Here is a 22,056-nt window from a genome sequence, read left to right as displayed (position 1 = left end):
TTCCTGTTGTCTTTTGCTTTGGGCACCCATGCAATCTGTTATGCTAGTTCCTCCTCTCCACCTGTCAATGATATGGAAGAAAACCCACTATTTTCCAAACCCTTTCAGTTTTGAAGAAATCTCTGATACGATTCAAGATGCCAACTCTGCTTCTCTCTTCACAGATGCTGCCAGTCTTGTTGGGTTTCTTTTTGGCACTTTGTGTTGTTCTTTCAGATTTCCAGTATCTGCAGTATTTTGCTTTCATTTGAGAGTTCTATGGAAATTTTGTCCCAAATGCACATACACTAGCTGCAGCAGCTCAAGCGTACTGCAGAAAAAAAACAAGGAATGACAAAACTGCTTTTCAAAAGCAAACGGCTGTTTTCACAAATAAACCTGTGTTTAAATCTACAAACTTCAACCAAGACTTCCAAGTAATCTTTATCGAACAGCATCAGATAGGGACTGTTCTCCTTTGGGAAGATGAATTCAGAGAGTCTAATTGAGTATTTCTCCAAAACCATAAATAAACATCGAAGATGGTAATGAGCAGTAAAGAAAGAGACCCTCTGTTTATTATTGGGTCTCAAACTGGCTCTCAAACACCTTTTAAATGTTTGAAATGGTGACAGAGAAGACAGTTTTGTACTAACCATGACTCTTTAACTTTTGTAGAAACATTTAATGTCCAGCTTTCCATGTTATTTGCTTGGAATTTATTCCTTCAACAGTACTGCCTGAAAATTTGTGCATGTTACCAGGAAATCAAACGTGATTGCAGACACCCTGAGTAGAATTTAGGAAGATACAGTTAGAACTGGAAAACCGACATTGAGTGAAACTAAGAGAATGAATATGCAAGTGTGTTTTGTTGTTTTCCCTTTGAATAGAAATGACATTGAATTTCATTTTATCCATTATTTCACGCAGTGTCGTGAGCATGAATCAGACTCTCAAAATAGAGCGGATGTTGTAAATTTATAATTGAAAAGTGCACCTTTTACGTGGACTCAGCCAAGGGTGGCAGCAGATGTTATTAGGTGCAGTTTTGGGAAAGAAAGGGACCTATGGAATGTCCCACCTGATGATACAAAGGGTACTTCAAACGTCAACCTTCAAAAAGGGAAGAAGCAAGTTGAAACAGATTGGACTGTGATCCTTTGCAACTAAAAATCTAATGAGACCACTTCCTGTGGATTATGTCCTGACGTGAAGGCACATTGTGTTTTTCTCTTTGAACAGTACGCAAGGAGAGGGGTTAAAAACCAATTTCAGTTCAACAGGAAGGCAATAGATGTTCTTGTGTGTTAGTGGACTGAGGAGATCTGCATGTGCAGTTGCAGGTATAGGGCAGCTGAGTGCTAGACACCAACTAGTTAGCGAGCCAGACAAAAGAAAACAGGACAACAGAATGACTTTCTCTCAATCTGATTGTTGAAATTCAGTTACACTTGAAAGGAATCAGAGCAACGGAATCACCAACTGTTCTGCAAAACTAAGAATTTAAAATTAACTTTAGATCAACTGTTTAATTATCAATGGCAACACTACTGGCAACCTCTATTGCAATGGTTGCAAAGTTAAACTATTTGCTTCTTGTGTGGACAATTCAGCAACTTATGGATCAACAATTGATTGGTATATATTTTTAGCTTTTATTTTTTAGAACTTGCCTGTTATTTCTAAATTGTCTATACCTGTGTTGTGTAACTAATTCTTTTTGTGTTTTGTAATTTTGTAATTGATCCAATTTTAAATTTAACTTTGTTGTGACAAATTGAGGGGGAATGGGTAAATAATGAAGGGGAACCAGTTCATCCTTCCTTACGCAGGAGTTCAGCGAAATGGGGCATCCAGTCTGCAACTATAATAAATTGGGAAGTCTTGCTCAGGATCTGGGCGTTTGATATCCACCAGATGTGTGTCACAGCCCATGGCAACTCTCCCAGAAACTTTTAGCAGCTGACGGCTAAATATCTGCCATCTGTTCAGTGCCATTCTTAAAACAAGATGACTCAGGTTGGCATATTAAGGGTTGCAGGGATACATCCTGTAAGTGCTATATCTTCCTATCCAATCTGTTTACTTTGTTGATGTAAGTGAGTCAGGGTAAATTGAAATGCTTAGAGCTGACCAAATTTGGGAGCCAGAGCAGAAATTTTGTTCCCCCAGCAAGCTGGATGTGCCTTTTTACAGGTGAAAAGAATGAGGTTATTAAAAGGAGCTTTAAAATTTATGGGCTGTGTGAATAAAACTGTATGATTAGAGTAGTAATGACAAAAGTCATTGCACCTGGTTACATTATAAAATGTATTTTTTAACAGCATTGTGTATATAGACTTGTTTACAAAAATGCTGGGATAAAATGTAGTTAACATACTATATTGACCTACTTTGGAGATATTCATGAGCTTGTGTCTGCATCAAAAAGAAATATTGTGGACCTATTATTGGAAAGTTTATAATCCTTTCCTTCTGGCTGTCAGCAGCAAGAGTTAAAGGAAAAAGCCACAGAACAATCAGTTTACTTCATGTTTGAAAAGGAATGCTGTGAGAATAGCCCATGACATGGGAGAAAAAAGCGAAGCACTTACCTGCAGTACCCACATTCTGAAACAAATCTTATAAAGAAAGCAGTAGTTTTGTAATTCGGCATCAATGTTGCAAGATCCTGAGGTTCTTGCATTCAGAATGCCCACGTTGAATTTTGGATTTTTCCCTGGAGGTAGAGAACACAAGCTCCTGAGGTGGTTTGTTCCTTCCAGCTGGAAGCATATTGTCACAGTCAAAAACTGTTAACACACTTGACTATTATAGTCCATCTAAACCTACTGTTTCAGAAGGCTCCCAGTCAGAAGTGGATTGTTCTCAAGATGATCTTTGAGTAACTGTGCATAAGTGTTTTTTTTGTATGCAGTCAGTTTCTAAATTCACTGTGCAGCATGAACAAGGAGAATTAAACAAAGAGTTGAATAAGTACCTGGAGAATGATTTGGTAAAGTAGCATTATGAGTATTGTGTTATCTGATTTTTCCTAGCGACTCAGACTGACTGGATGGATTCCAACCAGGCTTCTTTTCAGTCCTCTGTACTTCTCCACTACAGGGTACTGTTTAATTGTAAAGGAATATGATAGATTTCCATGTGCTTCTGTACTACTAGAAATATAGTGGTTATGACATATTTATAGACTAGACCTCAGTAATTAAATGGAATATTAGATAAGAGTTTGATGGTGCAAGTAATGACTGACTGACATTAATTTGCCTGTGTCTTAATGTGTCAAGATTGCCACATGACATTTTTTTTGTCCCTAATCAAGATAACAACTGACTCAAATGAATCCTTTGGATGGACATTCCTCATTAATTGATATTGTGTAAGCAAATTTGTTTATGATATTTATCCTAATTTACATTGGAAGTCAGCAGAGTAAATAAAAGTTGTACTGTCGGTGCTGCAGGTGGGTAGATACATCAAAACAAAATACCAAACAGATACTTCAGGATGTTGTAAGCCGCAGTAAGGGCTGAGTGTTCAAATTAGCTTCCTCATACCATTTGTTTGCCTGATAGGTACTCTTTGTGCCTTGGCAGGATCTTCTGTGAGGAGAGGACTAGAAACAAAAGTGTAGCTTCAGGCCAGAGTGAGCTACATTTATGGATGTGGATGCTGGAATTTATTTCTTGAGGCTCATTTTGGACAGTAACAGCCAGAAGGTCTTGAAACTTTACAGGAATCAGTTCACAGTGGAGGGAGTAGGAGTTGAAAAGAAAAATTAAAAATAGACTTGCCTGCTCTATTTTCAGTGTGGTCCCAGGATTCCTGGGGCCCCTCAGGTTCATAAGTCCTAGGGCAAAGCTCGGGCATGCTCAATGGGTCAGCACACAGGCTCTGAGTTTACAACCATTGACACAAGTCACATGACCAGGAAATTTGGGGGAAAAAAGGGGAAATGGTGTCTAACTAACTTGTTGGAGTTTTGGAAGAGGTTAATAAAGGGAAAGATGTGGATGTGGTATACATGGACCTCCAGAAGGTATTTGATGCAGTGGCACCAGCAGACTTGTGAAGAAAGTTATAGGTCATTAAATAAAAGGAATAGTAATTAGATTGGATACAGAAAATGGCTGAGGGCTAGGAAGTAAAGAATAATGGATAATAGGTATTTTTGAGGCTAAAAGAAGATTTGTAGTGGCGTTACCCAGTGGTCAAAGTTAGGATCCTTACTTTTCCTATATATGTATAACCTAGGTTCTGGTGCATAGGGAACAATTTCAACATTTGCAGACAACACAAAATTTAGAAGCATTTTAAATTGCGAGGAGGAACATGTGGAATGGTGGCAGATGTAGTTCCGTGTGAGTGAATTATGAGATGATGCATTTTGATACAAAGAAAATAGATCGACAGCATAAAACACAGTGTACTATTCTAATGAGTGTGCAGGAGCAGAGAGACCTAGGTGTTTATGTACATTAGTCATAATGTGAGGCAGAAAATGTAGAGAGTTGTAAATAAGGTATACAATATTGCTAGGCTCCATAAATAGTCGTGATGTGGAGGTGCCGCTGTTGGACTGGACTGGACAAAGTCAGACGTCACACAACACCAGGTTACAGTCCAATAGGTTTATTTGAATTACACAAGCTTTTGGAGTGCAGTCCCTTCATCACTGGATCCAGTGTTTGTGACTTCTGACTTGTATTCTATGCTCCTGTTTATAGACCATCAGCAGGAAGGTTATTATGAACTTAAATAAGTAATCAGTGAGATTCCAGTTGGAGTATTGAGTAGAGTTCTGAGTAGCATACTGTAAAACGAATGCAAATCCATTGGAGAACATGCAGAAGAGTTATGAGAATGACTTCAGGGATGAGACACTAAGGCAGCAGAAAAGATTTACCAAGATGTTACAGCAACTGGAGGGTTTGAGTTATAAGAGAGGCTGGATAGGCTGGGACTTCTTTTCCCTGAAGTGTAGGAGGTTGAGGGGTGACCTTATAAGGATTTGTAAAATCATGAGGGGCATGGATAAGGTGAATAACCAAGGGCTTTTCCCTAGGGTGGGGGAGTTCAAAACTTGAGGGCATAATTTTTAAGGTGTGAGGAGAAAGGTTTAAAAAGTACTTGAGGGGCAACTTTTTCACACAGAGAATTTCCAGAGGAAGTGAGAGATGCGGGTACAGTTACAACATTTAGAGGACATTTGGACCGGTACATGGATAGGAAAGGTTTAAAGGGATATGTGTCAAATGTGGGAAAATGGGGCTAGTTTGGCTTGGGAAGCCTGTTTGACATGGTCAAATTGGACTGAAGGGTCTGTTTCCATGCTGGAAAACTCTCTGACTCCGGAACTGTTTGCCTTGGGGAGGAGAAGACCTGGAGAAGTGTTGTCGGAAGTTTTGGAAACCATAAGGAGTCTGGACGGAGCGCAAGGAGAGGAATTGTTCCTACTTTTAGATGAGCCAAGATCACATGCACGATTTAAAAGTGTTTTGCAAAAGAAGCAAACGCAATGTGAACAAACAAACTTCTCCATATGGTGAATTAGAAACGGGAGAAGTGCGTATGCTGTAAATCAGGGACAAAAACAGAAAAGCTCAGCAGGTCTGGCAGCATCTGTGAAGGGAAAAACATTGTTAACCCTTTGGGTCCAGTTCAGGTTCTGAGGAAGGGTCACCGGACCCAAAATGTTAACTCTGTTCTTTTTCCTTCTCAGATGCTGCCAGACCTGCTGAGCTTTATCAGCAACTTTGTTTTTGTTCTTCGCATGGTGATTAGTTAGAGTTTGAAGTACAATGCCTGGAATTCTGCTGGAGACAAGCTTAGCTGAGGCATTTGATGGCATTCGATGATGATTTAAATAGATCAATATTTAGGGTTATGGCCAAATGACACCAAGTTAATGGTCAGAGAGCTGATGCAGACACAATGGACCGAATGGTTACTCTCTGCACTGTAAGAATTTCTGTGATTCTGAGATAGAAGGCACTGTGTAAACACAAGTATTCTATTTTTTCTTTAACTTGATTGCTTACATTTTCCTTTTTGGAAATGTGGATCGTAGTTTCTTTAGAAGCAACATAAACCATGGTCTGTAATTTCCACGGGATGTCATCTTTTTCCACCAGTCCCTGAAAGGGGAGTCAACAGGCAGCGAACACACAAGAAAGATGCTAGTCGTACAGCCATAACGCACTGTGGGTGGACCCAGCTAGGTAAAAGTGCTACATGTGCCCGGTGGATATCCTGCCCTTGAGAGCTGCTGGTCAACTAAATTGGATGGCAGCTCTAGCAAGGCCTGCAGTAACACAGCACAGCAGTGCTGCTGCTGGGGTTGTAAAGAGGAGCAGAATGAGGAGCAATGTCTGTCCGAACCAGTTATGTCCTGGGCATTTACATCAGGAGGAATCTGAGAGCCTGGGAAGAGAGGTGTTGAGGGCCAGGTATTTGGAAGGCAAACAAGAAGGAACAAATTGTTGGGTGACAACATGATGGAAGTACAGGTGTCCCTGATATGCTTATGGCATTCCTCGAATGATCCATCTTCCCTCCCCGACCTTTATAAAACCAACTTCAAAAATCTCAATATAACAAAGTGTGGAGATAATGGGAACTGCAGATGCTGGAGAATTCCAAGATAATAAAATGTGAGGCTGGATGAACACAGCAGGCCAAGCAGCATCTCAGGAGCACAAAAGCTGACGTTTCGGGCCTGGACCCTTCATCAGAGATTTCGGGTCTAGGCCCGAAACGTCAGCTTTTGCGCTCCTGAAATGCTGCTTGGCCTGCTGTGTTCATCCAGCTCCACACTTTGTTATCTTGGATTCTCCAGCATCTGCAGTTCCCATTATCTCAAAAATCTCAATGCTTACTCATGATGACAGACTTCCCAAGCCACAATACTATTATCCCACTCCATTTACAGGCAGACCGTTGAATTCAAAATTCACATACCTACTATATCATTTGGGGAGCTCAGGATCGGTGCGTAGGTGGTAAGTGTGAACCCCACCCCCCCTGACTGAAAATACCAAGGATTGTGGGGTGGTCCTAAAATCCAGACCCATATGTGTTCTTACTAACTGTGGCAGCTAATACCTTTTGTGTCTTTGGACTGTAGTGGAAACTGAAGTCACCAGCCAAATGGAAGCAGATCACAACAAAAGGAGAATATTTGCTTTAGATTCTTCTTTCCTCAATAATACTTGCTTTAATAAAAAATGCTGTTGCTCTACTCTTGCCCTTGCGTTATACAATCTTTCCTCTGAGAATATTGCATAAGAATAGTTTATTTTTGGAAAGTATGCAGCAGAAGGAAATTGATGCATGTGTCTGTATGTGTTTATTACACAAAGCTAGAACCCAGCCAACGGGCTTTAAACCTCTTTTTCTATGTAGCTACAATTCAGAATTTGTATTTGATAGTTTAATATGATAAGAAAGTGGACTTACGTGTTCTTTGTCTATTTTCCTCCTCCCGAAGGTACCAAGTCTTGCTTGTTTTCAATTCTACAGAAGTGGTTCAACTTGCAGGATCACCACATTCTTCATGTATATGCCAAACCAGTAAGTGTCCATTCTTCATGTAAGAGCCCTAATACTGGCTGTCAGTGGGCAGTTACCCATGGAAGGCAACATAGGCCTAAATTCTTTCTTACCTGGTGATCAAAACATGCCAATCCAGCAGATATCACCATATGGCTCTAACAGCAATAAAGAATGGAAACCAGCTCTTTTTATTCTTGTCCCTCGTCTCCCCTCGCTAAGTTGTAGAGTTCTACAGCACAGGAAAGGGTCCTTTGGCCATTGTGTTTACACTAGTCAAAACAACCACAAAAATATTTTAATTGCATTTTCCAGGATTCGGCCCGTTGTCTTGTATGCCTTGGAAATGCAAGTGCACATTTAAATACTTCCAAGATGTTATGCTGGTTTCCGCCTCTACCACCCATACAGGAAGTGAGTTCTGGATTCCCACCACTGTCTGGGTGAAAAGGTTTTCCTTCTCATCTCCTGTAAACCTTGTGACCTTACCATAAATGCATGCCCTTGGCCATTGATCCCTCCATCATGTGGACACATCTCCCCAGTCAACTGTACCAAGGCCCTCATAATTTTATACATATTCCAGGATGTACTAATTTAGTTAAACTGAGTCAGATATGGTTGGCCTACTGAACATGTAAGCTTTGCATGTTCCATAATGTGGTAACTATTAGGGGCACGTGACTCTTTTTTAGAAGACGCCACTGCCTTGCATTTTAAATATGGAAAAGCTGCAACATGGGGGGCACTTGTGCATAAAACACAAAGCTAGCACACAGGTGCAACAGGTAATCAGGAAGGTTAATGGATTTTGGCCCTTATTTCAAGGGGGTTGGCATTTAAGAATAGGGAAATCTCACTACAACTGTATAAGACGCTGGTGAGACCACATTTTGAGTCTGTGATCAGTTTTGGTACCCTCATTTCATTGCAGGCAGTTCAGAGAATGTTTAGTAGGATGATCCCTGGTATGGAGGGATTGTCTTATGTGCAAAAGCTAAACAGGTTGGGATTCTAGTCACTGGAAGTTAAATGAATAAGTGGTGATCTCATTGAAACATATCAGATTCTTAGGAGGCTTGACAGGGTAAATGCTGAGAAGATATTTCCCCTCATGGGAGAGTTGAGAATCAGAAGACCTAGAGTCAGAATAAAAGGGCACCAATTTAAGACCGAGATGAAGAGGAATTTATCCTCTGTGGTTGAGAGTCTTTGGAACGCCTTGCCACAGGGAGCTCAGGGAAAGAGAAATGGCAGAGTTTTTGTGACTATTGAAGGCTGAGATAGATTCTTGATCAGCAGAGAAATCAAGGGTAATGGGGAAAAGACATGAAAGTGGATAAGAGGAATGTCAGATCAGCCATAATCCTATTGAATGGCAAAGAGTATTGAAATGCTGAATGGCCAACTCCTTTTCCTGTTTCTTATGGTGTAATGGTCTTGTAATTTGGAAATTTGCCTTCAGGTGAAAATCCAGAAATGGTTGTTGTGATCCCAGCTGAGTATTATTGGCCAAGTTAGATCCCAGAATGAAACCTGGCTTAATAGAACATGTTTGTTTGTTTGTTAGTTAGTTAATGTGTTGATTAGTCACTGAAACATATTCATATGAGACTGCAGGTGTTCTTTAACAACACAATGTAAGTTTATTACATGAGAGAACAGAAACATGGCTATATAGATTTAGAAGCTGGTTTAGAGAGATTGTAACATGAAGAACAAAACAGCATTTCAACCTATTTTCCAGTGTTATTAGTTACAGAGACTCAAGTCCAGAGAAATTACACCCCATCTCAATTCTTTAAGTGTCTATTTAACTGACACTTTCAGATTCTTTTACATAAACTTCCAAGATCATTTTATTATCTCTAAGTCTGAGGCATGAATCTTTTATAAGTCTGATGGCTTAAACTTTTTCCAATTCTAACAACCTTAAGATTTCTATCCCAAATTCTCCTGACTTAAAATTTCATAGACTAGAAAAAAGAAAAATCGAGAACTGTTGCAAATAATGGTTACTCTGAACTGAATAGATATGAATTAAAACCCCTATGCTGAAATTGTCCTTATTTTCAGTTGAACTCTGCCAAGAGAGAAACTAAAATTTGTTCCTCAGTTCAACACTTAATTCATCTCAATTAAACCTTGGATTTTTCTAAACTGAAATGAAAATAAAACTGTATCAGAGGTGATAGGAACTGCAGATGCTGGAGAATGCGAGATAACGAAGTGTAGAGCTGGATGAACTTAGCAGGCCAAGCAGCATCTTAGGAGCAGAAAAGCTGACATTTCAGGCCTAGACCCTTCATTAATATGAAACTAATGATTTAATATCACTATGTATCCTAGTTTAAAAGCTAAAAAAGAACTGCAGATGCTATAAATCAGGAACAAAAACAGAAGTTGCTGGAAAAGCTCAGTGGGTCTGGCAACATCTGTGAAGAAAAAAATCCGAGTTACCCTTCCTCAAGACCCATCCTCAGCCATAAACTTCCTAGTCTATTAATACTCCAGGGGTTCACACAAGTCTTTGATGACAGTCACATGTCTTCTTGGAACAGACACATTTCGGTCACTGTTCCAGAATGACATTCTGACCATTTTAAAAAAGAAAATCCCCCATAGCAATAACTTATACTTGTTTGCCTAACCCTTTAAAATAATCCAAATATGATAGCAATATATTTTCCACTTATTTTATCACACTGCAAATTAACTCAGAAAATTTCAATTCTTTTTGGGTCTAAATTAAAATAAATAGTTAAGACATTTATAAATTAATAATTGTCATAAATGGAAGAAACAAAATTGCTAAAGGAAATCGATAGAAAAGATATTAACCTTTTCAACAATGCTGATTTCATTTTCTCTTTGTAGTTCCAGCTGTGATTTTTTTGGTCTTCCTTTAGTTGGTTCTTCACAGTTATTAAAATGGGATAACAGGCCCGTACAAATGAATTCATCAAGATTAGGAGCTTAAGCTTGAGGTTTCAACTGGATGCAGAGCTACTTTGTACCTGAGACAGTTTGTTGTGGTAATGTACAGTGCAGTATGTATAAGATCCACCTTTTTTTTTGCCATTTTCGGTAGGGGAACATTACTACTCAGTAGGGCTGTCTCTTCTGAAACAAACATGTACCCTTGAATTTTGTTTGCCAAAAATTTGAATTTCACACGTTCCTATAAACCAAACCTGTCGATCATATTGGTATAGAGCTGGGTGAACATAGCAGGCTGAGCAGGAAAGCTGACGTTTCGGGCCTAGACCCTTCATCAGAAATTATGATGATTTCTGATGAAGGGTCTAGGCCCGAAATGTCAGCCTTCCTGCTCCTAAGATGCTGCTTGGCCTGCTGTGTTCATCCAGCTCCACACCTTGTTGACTCGGATTCTCCAGCATCTGCAGTTCCTATTATCTCTATAGATCATATTGGATGGGAGAAGTATGATTTATGAAGTTAGTAATGATTGTATTCCACACTATAGCCAGTGGTAAGCACGAAGCATCAATGATCTGGTTGGAATATTGTACAAATGTGTGTTCCAGCAGGATTACATTATTTTAAAATATAGCGTGATCAAATTGTACACTTTCTACTAATTACAGTTCTAGGCACTTGCCATTGTTTTGCAGCAGTCTTAACCAATTTCCCTCTTTAGTGTTTAAAATTCCTGAAAAATTATTTAATGTTAAATGTCAGCAAAGATCTTTTCAACAGTGATCAGAAAAATAACAAGCTCTGATGTTAGAGCCTTTTGGGAATTTTGTTTTTGCAAATTTAGGAAATAACCATACTCGTAACTTCACTGGTTAGACTCCAAATGTTGCAGGCCAAACCTCCACGTTTCTGCTGTCAGGGCCAAACGCTAGAATATATTGTTGGGGCTGTAGCAGAATTCTTCTGTTAAATTTTGTTTTAATACTGATTAGTATACCATCATGCAACATTCATTTTGTTAACTGCGGAGTTCTAAAGGCAGGAATGAGATGGTTAGCAAACTTAATTGTCTTGCAGCTGTTCACATGAAGGATGAATATTGGCTAGGTGGGTCAGGAAATCTCCTGCAAAACTTTGAAGAGTGGAAGCGTGTACACCTTTAACAGGGGCCTTAATGGTTTAACACAGCAGCTGAAAATAAAATGGAGGAAGGTGGGTGGGGAGAAATGGACATCCCATTCAATGTCATCAATTTCCCTGCCAGACATGTTAGGCAATCCCATATAAAGCATGGCGTTTAACTTGGAATATCAGTTCTTTATTTTAAGCTGATTACAATCCATGATGCTGTTCAGCAGTTTTGCCTAATAGTAAATGTCACAAATCCAACTTTATATATTGGGAATGTTTTAAAAAAGGTAGTAGATCTGATGTATGATGTGTGCTCTGTAGATCACCTACCGTTTCTTTGTCTGATTTTAAATGTGACAGTGTTTGACTGAAAGTGAAACTGAAGCAGCTGTCGGTGGTTTGTGGCATTTTCATCCTGCTGTGCTTTCTCATGAGATTCTTTCACCATGCTTCTGTGAATAAATGATTCTGTTTCAAGATGTATCTTCATGAGGGCTGGCAGGCAGGGCTACCGTGGCTGTGGTGTGCAATGTAACCAGGGCTGTGACGTGCATTAATGCTATCATGGCTGAAAGCTATTTAGCTGGCCTCAGATTGCCTGAGTGCAACCTTTCAAATAAAATAAGAGTTATATGCGTGGTATTGCACTGCTGTTTCTTACTGTCTGACACTACAAAGATGTACTGCACAACAGTATCTAATTATTTCCCAAAATATCATCGTTTTCCTTTCAGATGAGTGCCCCTCCCCCAACCAGAACAACTGCTTACATAACAAAGGAGTCAACTTTCTTACTGAACTAGAAAGTATTAAGGCAAATTTATCTTTTGGATGCTTTACTTTCAATTCAAGGAGGGGGTAAGGAGAAATTATGCTTGGTATTTATGGTATTTGTTGGTGTTTAAGGTTAATTTTGCTGACACTTGGAGATTATTTGTTCTGTGCTGTGCGTTAGGTGCATTCATGCATTAACCCTTTGAGAACCACTGTAGTTCAGTACCAGAATTGTATTTTAAACAACAAACTCTCTAATTTTTGATAAGATTGAAAGTGTATTCATTTTTGGGGGGGGTGGCGGTGCAGAAAAGTGGAATTGTACAGGCTAGCAGGAGCTGGGCCCAGTCTCTTTCAACTTACTTTCATTTGTCTCACTGAATCTCAACTCACTGAGTATCCTGTTTAACACTGAGCTGTTCTTCTCACACTGTAGTTTCTTCATCACCAAGACTATTCCTGAAGTGTAAGCAGAGTCCATTTAGCTTTATCCCGTCTACTGCTGAAACCTTTAACTATGCCGGCCAGTAACCTTGACTATGCTGTCCTGGCTGGTCAGCCTGTACGTTTTGTCTTCTGTAGACTTATCCGAAACTCTGTCTGCATCTAAATTCACACAAAGTCCCTCTTCTCCCATCGCCCTGTGCCCTGTCAGTGAACCAGAATGTTGATTTTTAAATCCCCTCACCATTTTTTAAACTCTTTACCACTCTTTCTGCCTCATTGGTTTCTTCCAACCTCACAGCTGATGACTTTTTGACACTCATCTGATTATATCTTCTTTATTATCTCTGATTTTCTTTCCTTCATCATCGACATTTTCAGCTAGCTGGGATTCCTTCCCTAATCCTCTGCACGTCTGTCTACTTGAGGACACTCTGGAAAATCTGCCTGTTGAATCAAACTTTTATATCACATATAACAAAATCTCTTTCAGTGGCTGAGTTTGTCAAAATTGGTCCAATAATGCCCCTGTGAAACACCTTGGGATGTTTTGGTATTCTGAAGAGGCTATATAAATGTAAGTTGTTGTTGTTCATGAAAGCTGCCAGTCCAGAGTAAAGTCCACAATTTCTAAATTTAGAGTGGAGTATATCCAGCTTTGGGACTTGGTTTATTTTGGGACTTTCACGAGGCAGAGCTGTATAAATGGGAGTTTGATTAGTCTCCACTTTCCAGTACTTCCAAGCATGTTCCAGCTCCCTCCTGTGAACCCTGATTGTGGGCCCCTAACAGAATTAAAATGTATGTACACTGCAGTACTTTGAAGACTTGATCTGAGTTGCAGTTCTGCAGGAAGGTGTTATAGGAACCGCAGGCTTCGAACTGAGAATGATCAGGTTCCACCCTCCCATTCTCTAGGAGCCCAGTTTATATGCCCACCGACATCTGAATTTCAGGCTAGCGAGTTTTGAGAAAATTTGTAGCTCAGTTTGAGGTTCTGGATGTAAGTTTGCTCGCTGAGCTGGAAGGTTCGTTTTCAGACGTTTCGTTACCATTCTAGGTAACATTTCAGGCTGTTTTCCAAGAAGGTGTCTCAATCAGCGGTGTCACCAGCAAAAACCTATAGGTGGGAAATTTAGGATTTATTTCAGTGCTTTTTAATCTCACCCTCTTTCCTATATTATCACAAGTTATATTTTCTAGTCAATGTATTCAGAGATGCAGCACTGGTGGGACTTGAATCCAGGTCTCCACACTCAAAGGTGGGGACATTACCACTGTGCCGTAATAGTCCTCAATTATTATTCTGGTCTCCCTTCTATAAGAAGGATGTTGTGAAAGTAGAAAGGGTTCGGAAAAGACTTATGAGGATGTTGCCAGGGTTGGAGGGTCTGAGCTTTCAGGAGAGGCCGAATAGGCTGGGGCTATTTCCCCGAGACCATCAGAGGTTGAGGGGTAACCTTTATAGAGATTTATAGAGTCATGAGGGACACGGATAAGGTAAGCAGGGTCAAGGTCTTTTCCCTCAGGTTCGGGAGTCCAATACTAGAGGGCGTGGATTTAAGGTGAGAAGGGAAAGATGTGAAAGAGACCGAAGAGGCAACTTTTTCACACAGAGTGATGTGTACGTGGAATGAGCTGCCAGAGGAAGTGGTGGTGGCTGGTAGAATTACAACTTTAAAAGGCATCTGTATGGATATATGAATAGGAAGAGTTTAGAAGGATATGGGCCAAATTCAAGCAAATGGGACCAGGATATCCAGATGGCATGGATGAGTTGGACAGAAGTGTCTGTTTCCATGCTGTATATCTCGCTGACTGTATGACACCATTCTGAATGACATAAGTTGACACTAGTTTACATGGATTGCAATGACACATAGACACGCAACATCATGCACTTGATTCACAGTTGCCCTTCTTAATGAGGATGTCGCCGTCAGGTGTGGCTCAGTGTTACCACTCATTAGAAGTTTGGGTTCATTTCCCCAACAGGGACTTGAGCACATCATCAACATTAACAATTTAGCATAATGTTGAAGGAGAGCTGCCCTACAGAGGTGCATTCTTTTGGATGAGATGTTACAGCAAGGTCCTATTTGTTCTTTTAGGTGGATGTAATTGTTTGTTTTATTCACTCATGGTAAATGGTTGCTGCTGGCTCAGCCAAGAATAATTGCCCATCTCTAAATACTGTTCAGGAGTTGGTAAATGAGCTGCTTTTTTGAACTGCCATAGTTCATTTGGTGTGGGTCGACCCACAATGCTGTTAGAGAGGAATTTTCAGGATTTTGACCCAGCAACACTGAAGGAACAGCAATGTATTTCCCAGTCAAGATAGTATGTGGCTTGGAGAGGAACATCTAGCAAGTGGTGTTTCTATGTATCTACTGTCCTTGTTCTTGATGGTAGTGGTTTGGAAGGCACTGTCTGAGGAGCTTTGGTGAATTTCTGCAGTGCATTTTGTAGCTGGTACATCTGCTGACAGACCATCAATCGTGGAGGAAGTGGATGGTTGTGCGTATGATGCCATTCAAAATGTTCTATTCTGTCCTGGATGGTGTCAAGCTTCCCGAGTACTGTTGGAGCTGCATCCATCCAGCCAAGTGGGGGGAGTATTCCATCACATCCTGACTTGAACCTTGTAGATGACGGACAGGCTTTGGGGATTCAAGAAGTGTGTTACTCATTGCAAAATTCCTAGATCATGTACTTGAACAAAAGCAGGGTTGTTCTCCCCAGTATCCTGATCAATATCTATTCCTCAATCAACTCGTGTAACAAGCGATCTCCTCTTTGATTTAACCGTCTTTGTTGTGCAAATTGACAGGTGGAATTCCTATTTTGTGACAGTGATAGGATGCCAGAAGTATTTAGTAGGTTGTAAAGTGCTTCAGGATATTAGGAGTTTGTGAGGAGTGCCTTGTAAATGAAAGTCTGTCTGCCAGTATGAAACAAACCAAACTTCAGTGACACATTACTTAAAGTGTAAACTTGGATACATGTAGGTGTAAGGTAGCTTACATAAGGTGGAGGAAGCTAGGGTCAAGTTCAGCTAGAGAGGATTACATGCAGGCAAGGAAGGAGCTCAAAAATGGTCTGAGGAGAGCCAGGAGGGGGCACGAGAAAGGCTTGGCAGAAGGAATCCGGGAAAACACAAAGGCATTTTACACTTACGTGAGGAATAAGAGAATGGTCAAAGAAAGAGTAGGGCCGATCAGGGATAGCATAGGGAACTTGTGTGTGGAGCCTGAGGAGGTAGGGGAAGCCCTAAATGAGTTTTTTGCTTCTGTCTTTACGAAAGAAACGACCTGTGTAGTGAATGAAACCTTTGAAGAGCAGGTGTGCATGCTGGAATGGATAGAGATAGAGGAAGCTGATGTACTGAAAATTTTGTCAAACATTAAGATTGACAAGTCGCCAGGCCCGGATCAGATTTGTCCTCGGCTGCTTTGGGAAGCGAGAAATGCAATTGCTTCGCCACTTGCGAAGATCTTTGCATCCTCGCTCTCCACTGGAGTCGTACCTGAGGACTGGAGAGAGGCAAATGTAATTCCTCTCTTCAAGAAAGGAAATAGGGAAATCCCCGGCAATTATAGACCGGTAAGTCTCACGTCTGTCGTCTGCAAGGTGTTAGAAAGGATTCTGAGGGATAAGATTTATGACCATCTGGAAGAGCATGGCTTGATCAAATACAGTCAACACGGCTTTGTGAGGGGTAGGTCATGCCTTACAAACCTTATCGAGTTTTTTGAGGATGTGACTAGTAAGGTTGATGAGGGTCAAGCTGTGGATGTGGTGTATATGGACTTCAGTAAGGCATTTGATAAGGTTCCCCATGGAAGGCTCATTCAGAAGGTCAGGAGGAATGGGATACAGGGGAACTTAGCTGCTTGGATACAGAATTGGCTGGCCAACAGAAGACAGCGAGTGGTAGTAGAAGGAAAATATTCTGCCTGGAAGTCAGTGGTGAGTGGGGTTCCACAGGGCTCTGTCCTTGGGCCTCTACTGTTTGTAATTTTTATTAATGACTTGGACGAGGGAATTGAAGGATGGGTCAGCAAGTTTGCAGACGACACAAAGGTCGGAGGTGTCGTTGACAGTGTAGAGGGCTGTTGTAGGCTGCAGCGGGACATTGACAGGATGCAGAGATGGGCTGAGAGGTGGCAGATGGAGTTCAACCTGGATAAATGCGAGGTGATGCATTTTGGAAGGTCGAATTTGAAAACTGAGTACAGGATTAAGGATAGGATTCTTGGCAGCGTGGAGGAACAGAGGGATCTTGGTGTGCAGATACATAGATCCCTTAAAATGGCCACCCAAGTGGACAGGGTTGTTAAGAAAGCATATGGTGTTTTGGCTTTCATTAACAGGGGGATTGAGTTTAAGAGTCGTGAGATCTTGTTGCAGCTCTATAAAACTTTGGTTAGACCGCACTTGGAATACTGCGTCCAGTTCTGGGCGCCCTATTATAGGAAAGATGTGGATGCTTTGGAGAGGGTTCAGAGGAGGTTTACCAGGATGCTGCCTGGACTGGAGGGCTTATCTTATGAAGAGAGGTTGACTGAGCTCGGTCTCTTTTCATTGGAGAAAAGGAGGAGGAGAGGGGACCTAATTGAGGTATACAAGATAATGAGAGGCATAGATAGAGTCGATAGCCAGAGACTATTTCCCAGGGCAGAAATGGCTAGCACGAGGGGTCATAGTTTTAAGCTGGTTGGTGGAAAGTATAGAGGGGATGTCAGAGGCAGGTTCTTTACGCAGAGAGTTGTGAGAGCATGGAATGCGTTGCCAGCAGCAGTTGTGGAAGCAAGGTCATTGGGGTCATTTAAGAGACTGCTGGACATGCATATGGTCACAGAAATTTGAGGGTGCATCCATGAGGATCAATGGTCGGCACAACATTGTGGGCTGAAGGGCCTGTTCTGTGCTGTACTGTTCTATGTTCTATGTTCTATGTTCTATGTAATTTGTGAGTAAAATTGATGTCTAATTAACTACTTTTGCTGCCACTACACCAGTTCCTGTAAGATGTGCCTGTACATTTTCTTTGCTGTCTGGTATGCCCAAATTGTGGATTTTAACAAATAAGGAAAGGGTACCATTATTTGTATTGTTATCAAAACATTTAAATCAAGTTAACATAAAAAAAGTTTAGGATAATAAAATGTGAGGCTGGATGAACACAGCAGGCGAAGCAGCATCTCAGGAGCACAAAAGCTGACGTTTCGGGCCTAGACCCTTCATCAGAGCTCTCTGAAGGGTCTAGGCCTGAAACGTCAGCTTTTGTGCTCCTGAGATGCTGCTTGGCCTGCTGTGTTCATCCAGCCTCACATTTTATTATCCTGGATTCTCCAGCATCTGCAGTTCCCATTATCTCTGATTAAAAAAAGTTTACTTTAGTGGTTTTGTCCCAGTGTTAATGAGACTGATATCTCTTTTAGCTGTAATAAGTTCTGTTCCAGAAATCCAGGTATTGAAGCAGAGATCTGGAGCCAATCATCACACATGTTTATTCAAATTTATTTTGAGACGCACATTACAAATAGATATCTCCTAACCCAAAGGATACAACTTTGGGCCTGTGCCTATTTTTAGGTGCACAAATGAATGTCCAGTTGATACTCATCATCTGTGTACAATTAAATACAACTTCTGTTCAACTATTGGCATTGACCTTACTAATATACTGCTGAAAGGAAAACTGTAATTGACAACTGGCAGCTATACCAACACAAGTTCAATTCCTTGCCCTAATTTTATCTTCCAGTCTTGGCATTAAAATAATATCTTTTAAGCTAGTAAAAGTTTCTGTTGCTCAGGGTGTATGTTATATATAGAGTAGCCAAGGGTAGGTGATGGCCTAGTGGTATTATTGCTGAACTGTTAATCCACAGACCCAGATAATGTTCTGGGGAGGGAGAGAGGCAACCAGCCCAGCTCTTCCCCTCCACCCACTGCATCCCAAAACCAGTCCAACCTGTCTCTGCCTCCCTAACCTGTTCTTCCTCTCACCCATCCCTTCCTCCAACCCCAAGCCGCACCTCCATCTCCTACCTCCTAACCTCATCCCACCTCCTTGACCTGTCCATCTTCCCTGGACTGACCTATCCCCTCCCTACCTCCCCACCTTTACTCTCTCCACCTATCTTCTTTACTCTCCATCTTCGGTCTGCCTCCCCCTCTCTCCCTATTTATTCCAGAACCCTCACCCCATCCCCCTCTCTGATGAAGGGTCTAGGCCCGAAACGTCAGCTTTTGTGCTCCTGAGATGCTGCTTGGCCTGCTGTGTTCATCCAGCCTCACATTTTATTATCTAATGTTCTGGGGACCCAGGTTCCAGTCCCTCTATGGCAGATGGTGGAACTTGAATTCAGTAAATACGTGGAATTAAGAATCTGACTGTGAATCAATGTTGGAAAAGTCCATCTGGTTCATAATGCCCTTTAGGGAAGGAAACTGCCATCCCTACCTGGTCCGGCCTACATGTCACTCCAGACCCACAACAATGTGATTGACTTTGACTCTGGACTGCCCTCTGGGCAGTTAGGAATGAGTAATAAGTGCTGCCTAGCCAGTGACACCCTCATCCTGTTGATGAATAAAGGGGGGAAAGCCCAAACGTTTGAAATGAACATCCAGATACAGTGGTGAAAGTCATTCCTGAATTTAATTAACAATTGAAATGCTGGTGTGGAAACCTTTTGGATCATTCTACATGGATGATTGTTATTTATTTTAGTGACAAATGTATTATTTCCACATGTAGAATAATTGCAAGTCACTGACCCCATGACAGTTTTCATAGTCCTTTATAAATTGTGTTTTGGTTTTGCTCCCTAGATACACAGATTAAGGAAATCTAAATATAATTGTCCCTTCAGCTTTTTGTTTCTATTAATTGTGTCTGTTTGCATTTGAATATTTATATCTCCCTTTCTCTCTTTTGCTGTCTCTCTCTACCTTTCTTTCCGTTAGCCCATCTCTATATCTGTCTTGCTTCACTGTTTGGCCTCTAAACTAGACATAGAGAATTGCAAGGCATCAGGCAGCTGACTCAATACTCAGGATATTATCTACTGGCTGACACTTTGGGTGAAATTTTCTGCTGTTTTGTGTGGTATGGGCAATGGTGAAAGAGGGGAAAAAAGGTGCAGCGATAATGGAAAAATCAAATTCTCAGCATCAAGAAGAAAGGATTCCAAGGTTTCCCTTGGGGTTTAAACTGCATGTTCTGAATCTCACTAATGATTAGTGACTACTTTATTTCCATGCATTTGCATCTCATTACCAGCTAACCTTGCGTCATTGCAATGCAGCACCCAGTCTCCAGCCTTTCCCTGGGAAACTAGATGCACCAATTCCTGAAGCAGAGATCAGAGTTCTTATCTTTTCATATTCATTCATGGGATTTGGATATCGCTGGCTGAGCCAACATTTACTGCCCATGCCTAATTTCCCTGGAGAAGGACATGGTGAGCTTCCTTCAGGAGCCACTGCAGTCTTTTGGTGATAATGGAAACTGCAGATGCTAGAGAATCCAAGATAACAAAGTGTGGAGCTGAATGAACACAGCAGGCCAAGCAGCATCTCAGGAGCACAAAAGCTGACGCTTTGGGCCTAGACCCTTCAACAGAGAGGGGAATGGGGAGAGGGAGCTGGAATAAATAGGGAGAGAGGGGGAGGCGGACTGAAGATGGAGAGAAAACAAGATAGGTAGAGAGGAGAGTATAGGTGAGGAGGTAGGGAGGGGATAAATCAGTCCAGGGAAGATGGACAGGTCAAGGAGGCGGGATGAGGTGGTAGGTAGGAAATGGAGGTACGGCTTGAGGTGGGAGGAAGGGATGGGTGAGAGGAAGAACGGGTTAGGGAAGCAGAGACAGGCTGGGCTGGTTTTGGGATGCAGTGGGAGGAGGGAACGAGCTGGGCTGGTTTTGGGATGCAGTGGGGGGAGGGGAAGAACTGGGCTGGTTTTAGGATGCAGTGGTGGAAAGGGAGATTTTGAAGCTGGTGAAGTCCACATTGATACCATTGAGTGCAGGGTTCCCAAGCAGAATACGAGTTGCTGTTCCTGCAACCTTCGGGTGGCATCATTGTGGCACTGCAGGAGGCCCATGATGGACACGTCGTCTGAGGAATGGGAGGGGGAGTTGAAATGGTTCGCGACTGGGAGGTGCAGTTGTTTGTTGCGAACCGAGCGGAGGTGTTCTGCAAAGCGGTCCCCAAGCCTCCGCTTGGTTTCCCCAATGTAGAGGAAGCCACACTTGGTGCAATGGATACAATATACCACATTGGCAGATGTGCAGGTGAACATCTGCTTGATATGGAAGGTCATCTTGGGGCCTGGGATGGGGGTGAGGGAGGGGGTGTGGGGGCAAGTGTAGCACTTCCTGCGGTTGCAGGGGAAAGTGCCGGGTGTGGTGGTGTTGGAGGGGAGTGTGGAGCGGACAAGGGAGTCTCGGAGAGAGTGGTCTCTCCGGAGAGACGACGCTCTCCGTGACTCCCTTGTCCACTCCACACTCCCCTTCAACCCCGCCACACCCGGCACCTTCCCCTGCAACCGCAGGAAGTGCTACACTTGCCCCCACACCTCCTCCCTCACCGCCACCCCAAGCCCCAAGATGACCTTCCATATCAAGCAGATGTTCACCTGCACATCTGCCAGTGTGGTATATTGTATCCATTGCACCAGGTGTGCCTTCCTCTACATTGGGGAAACCAAGCGGAGGCTTGGGGACCGCTTTGCAGAACACCTCCGCTCGGTTCGCAACAAACAACTGCACCTCCCAGTCGCGAACCATTTCAACTCCCCCTCCCATTCCTCAGACGACGTGCCCATCATGGGCCTCCTGCAGTGCCACAATGATGCCACCCGAAGGTTGCAGGAACAGCAACTCGTATTCTGCTTGGAAACCCTGCAGCCCAATGGTATCAATGTGGACTTCACCAGCTTCAAAATCTCCCTTTCCACCACTGCATCCCAAAACCAGCCCAGTTCTTCCCCTCCCCCCACCGCATCCCAAAACCAGCCCTGCTCGTCCCCTCCTCCCACTGCATCCCAAAACCAGCCCAGCCTGTCTCTGCTTCCCTAACCTGTTCTTCCTCTCACCCATCCCTTCCTCCCACCTCAAGCCGCACCTCCATTTCCTACCTACCACCTCATCCCGCCTCCTTGACCTGTCCATCTTCCCTGGACTGACTTATCCCTTCCCTACCTCCTCAACTTTACTCTCC

At 42.2% G+C, this 22,056-nt stretch overlaps 1 protein-coding gene across 2 annotated transcripts in view; it reads left to right on the top strand.

Moving 5' to 3' along the window:
* Positions 1 to 22,056, top strand: part of znf532 (zinc finger protein 532) — a 178,239-nt gene that overhangs the window by 19,341 nt on the left and 136,842 nt on the right. The window contains exon 2 of one of the 2 annotated variants that reach the window (XM_048533999.2): positions 7,472 to 7,554. The exons of the other annotated variant lie outside the window; for it this stretch is intronic. The gene's annotated coding sequence lies outside the window, so the exon portion shown is untranslated. The remainder of the gene's footprint in view (positions 1 to 7,471; positions 7,555 to 22,056) is intronic. 2 annotated transcript variants of the gene reach the window in all.

The sequence above is a fragment of the Stegostoma tigrinum genome, chromosome 1 (assembly GCF_030684315.1).
Source record: "Stegostoma tigrinum isolate sSteTig4 chromosome 1, sSteTig4.hap1, whole genome shotgun sequence".
Lineage (NCBI taxonomy): Eukaryota > Metazoa > Chordata > Chondrichthyes > Orectolobiformes > Stegostomatidae > Stegostoma > Stegostoma tigrinum.
This window is presented reverse-complemented; position numbering and strand designations above follow the sequence as displayed.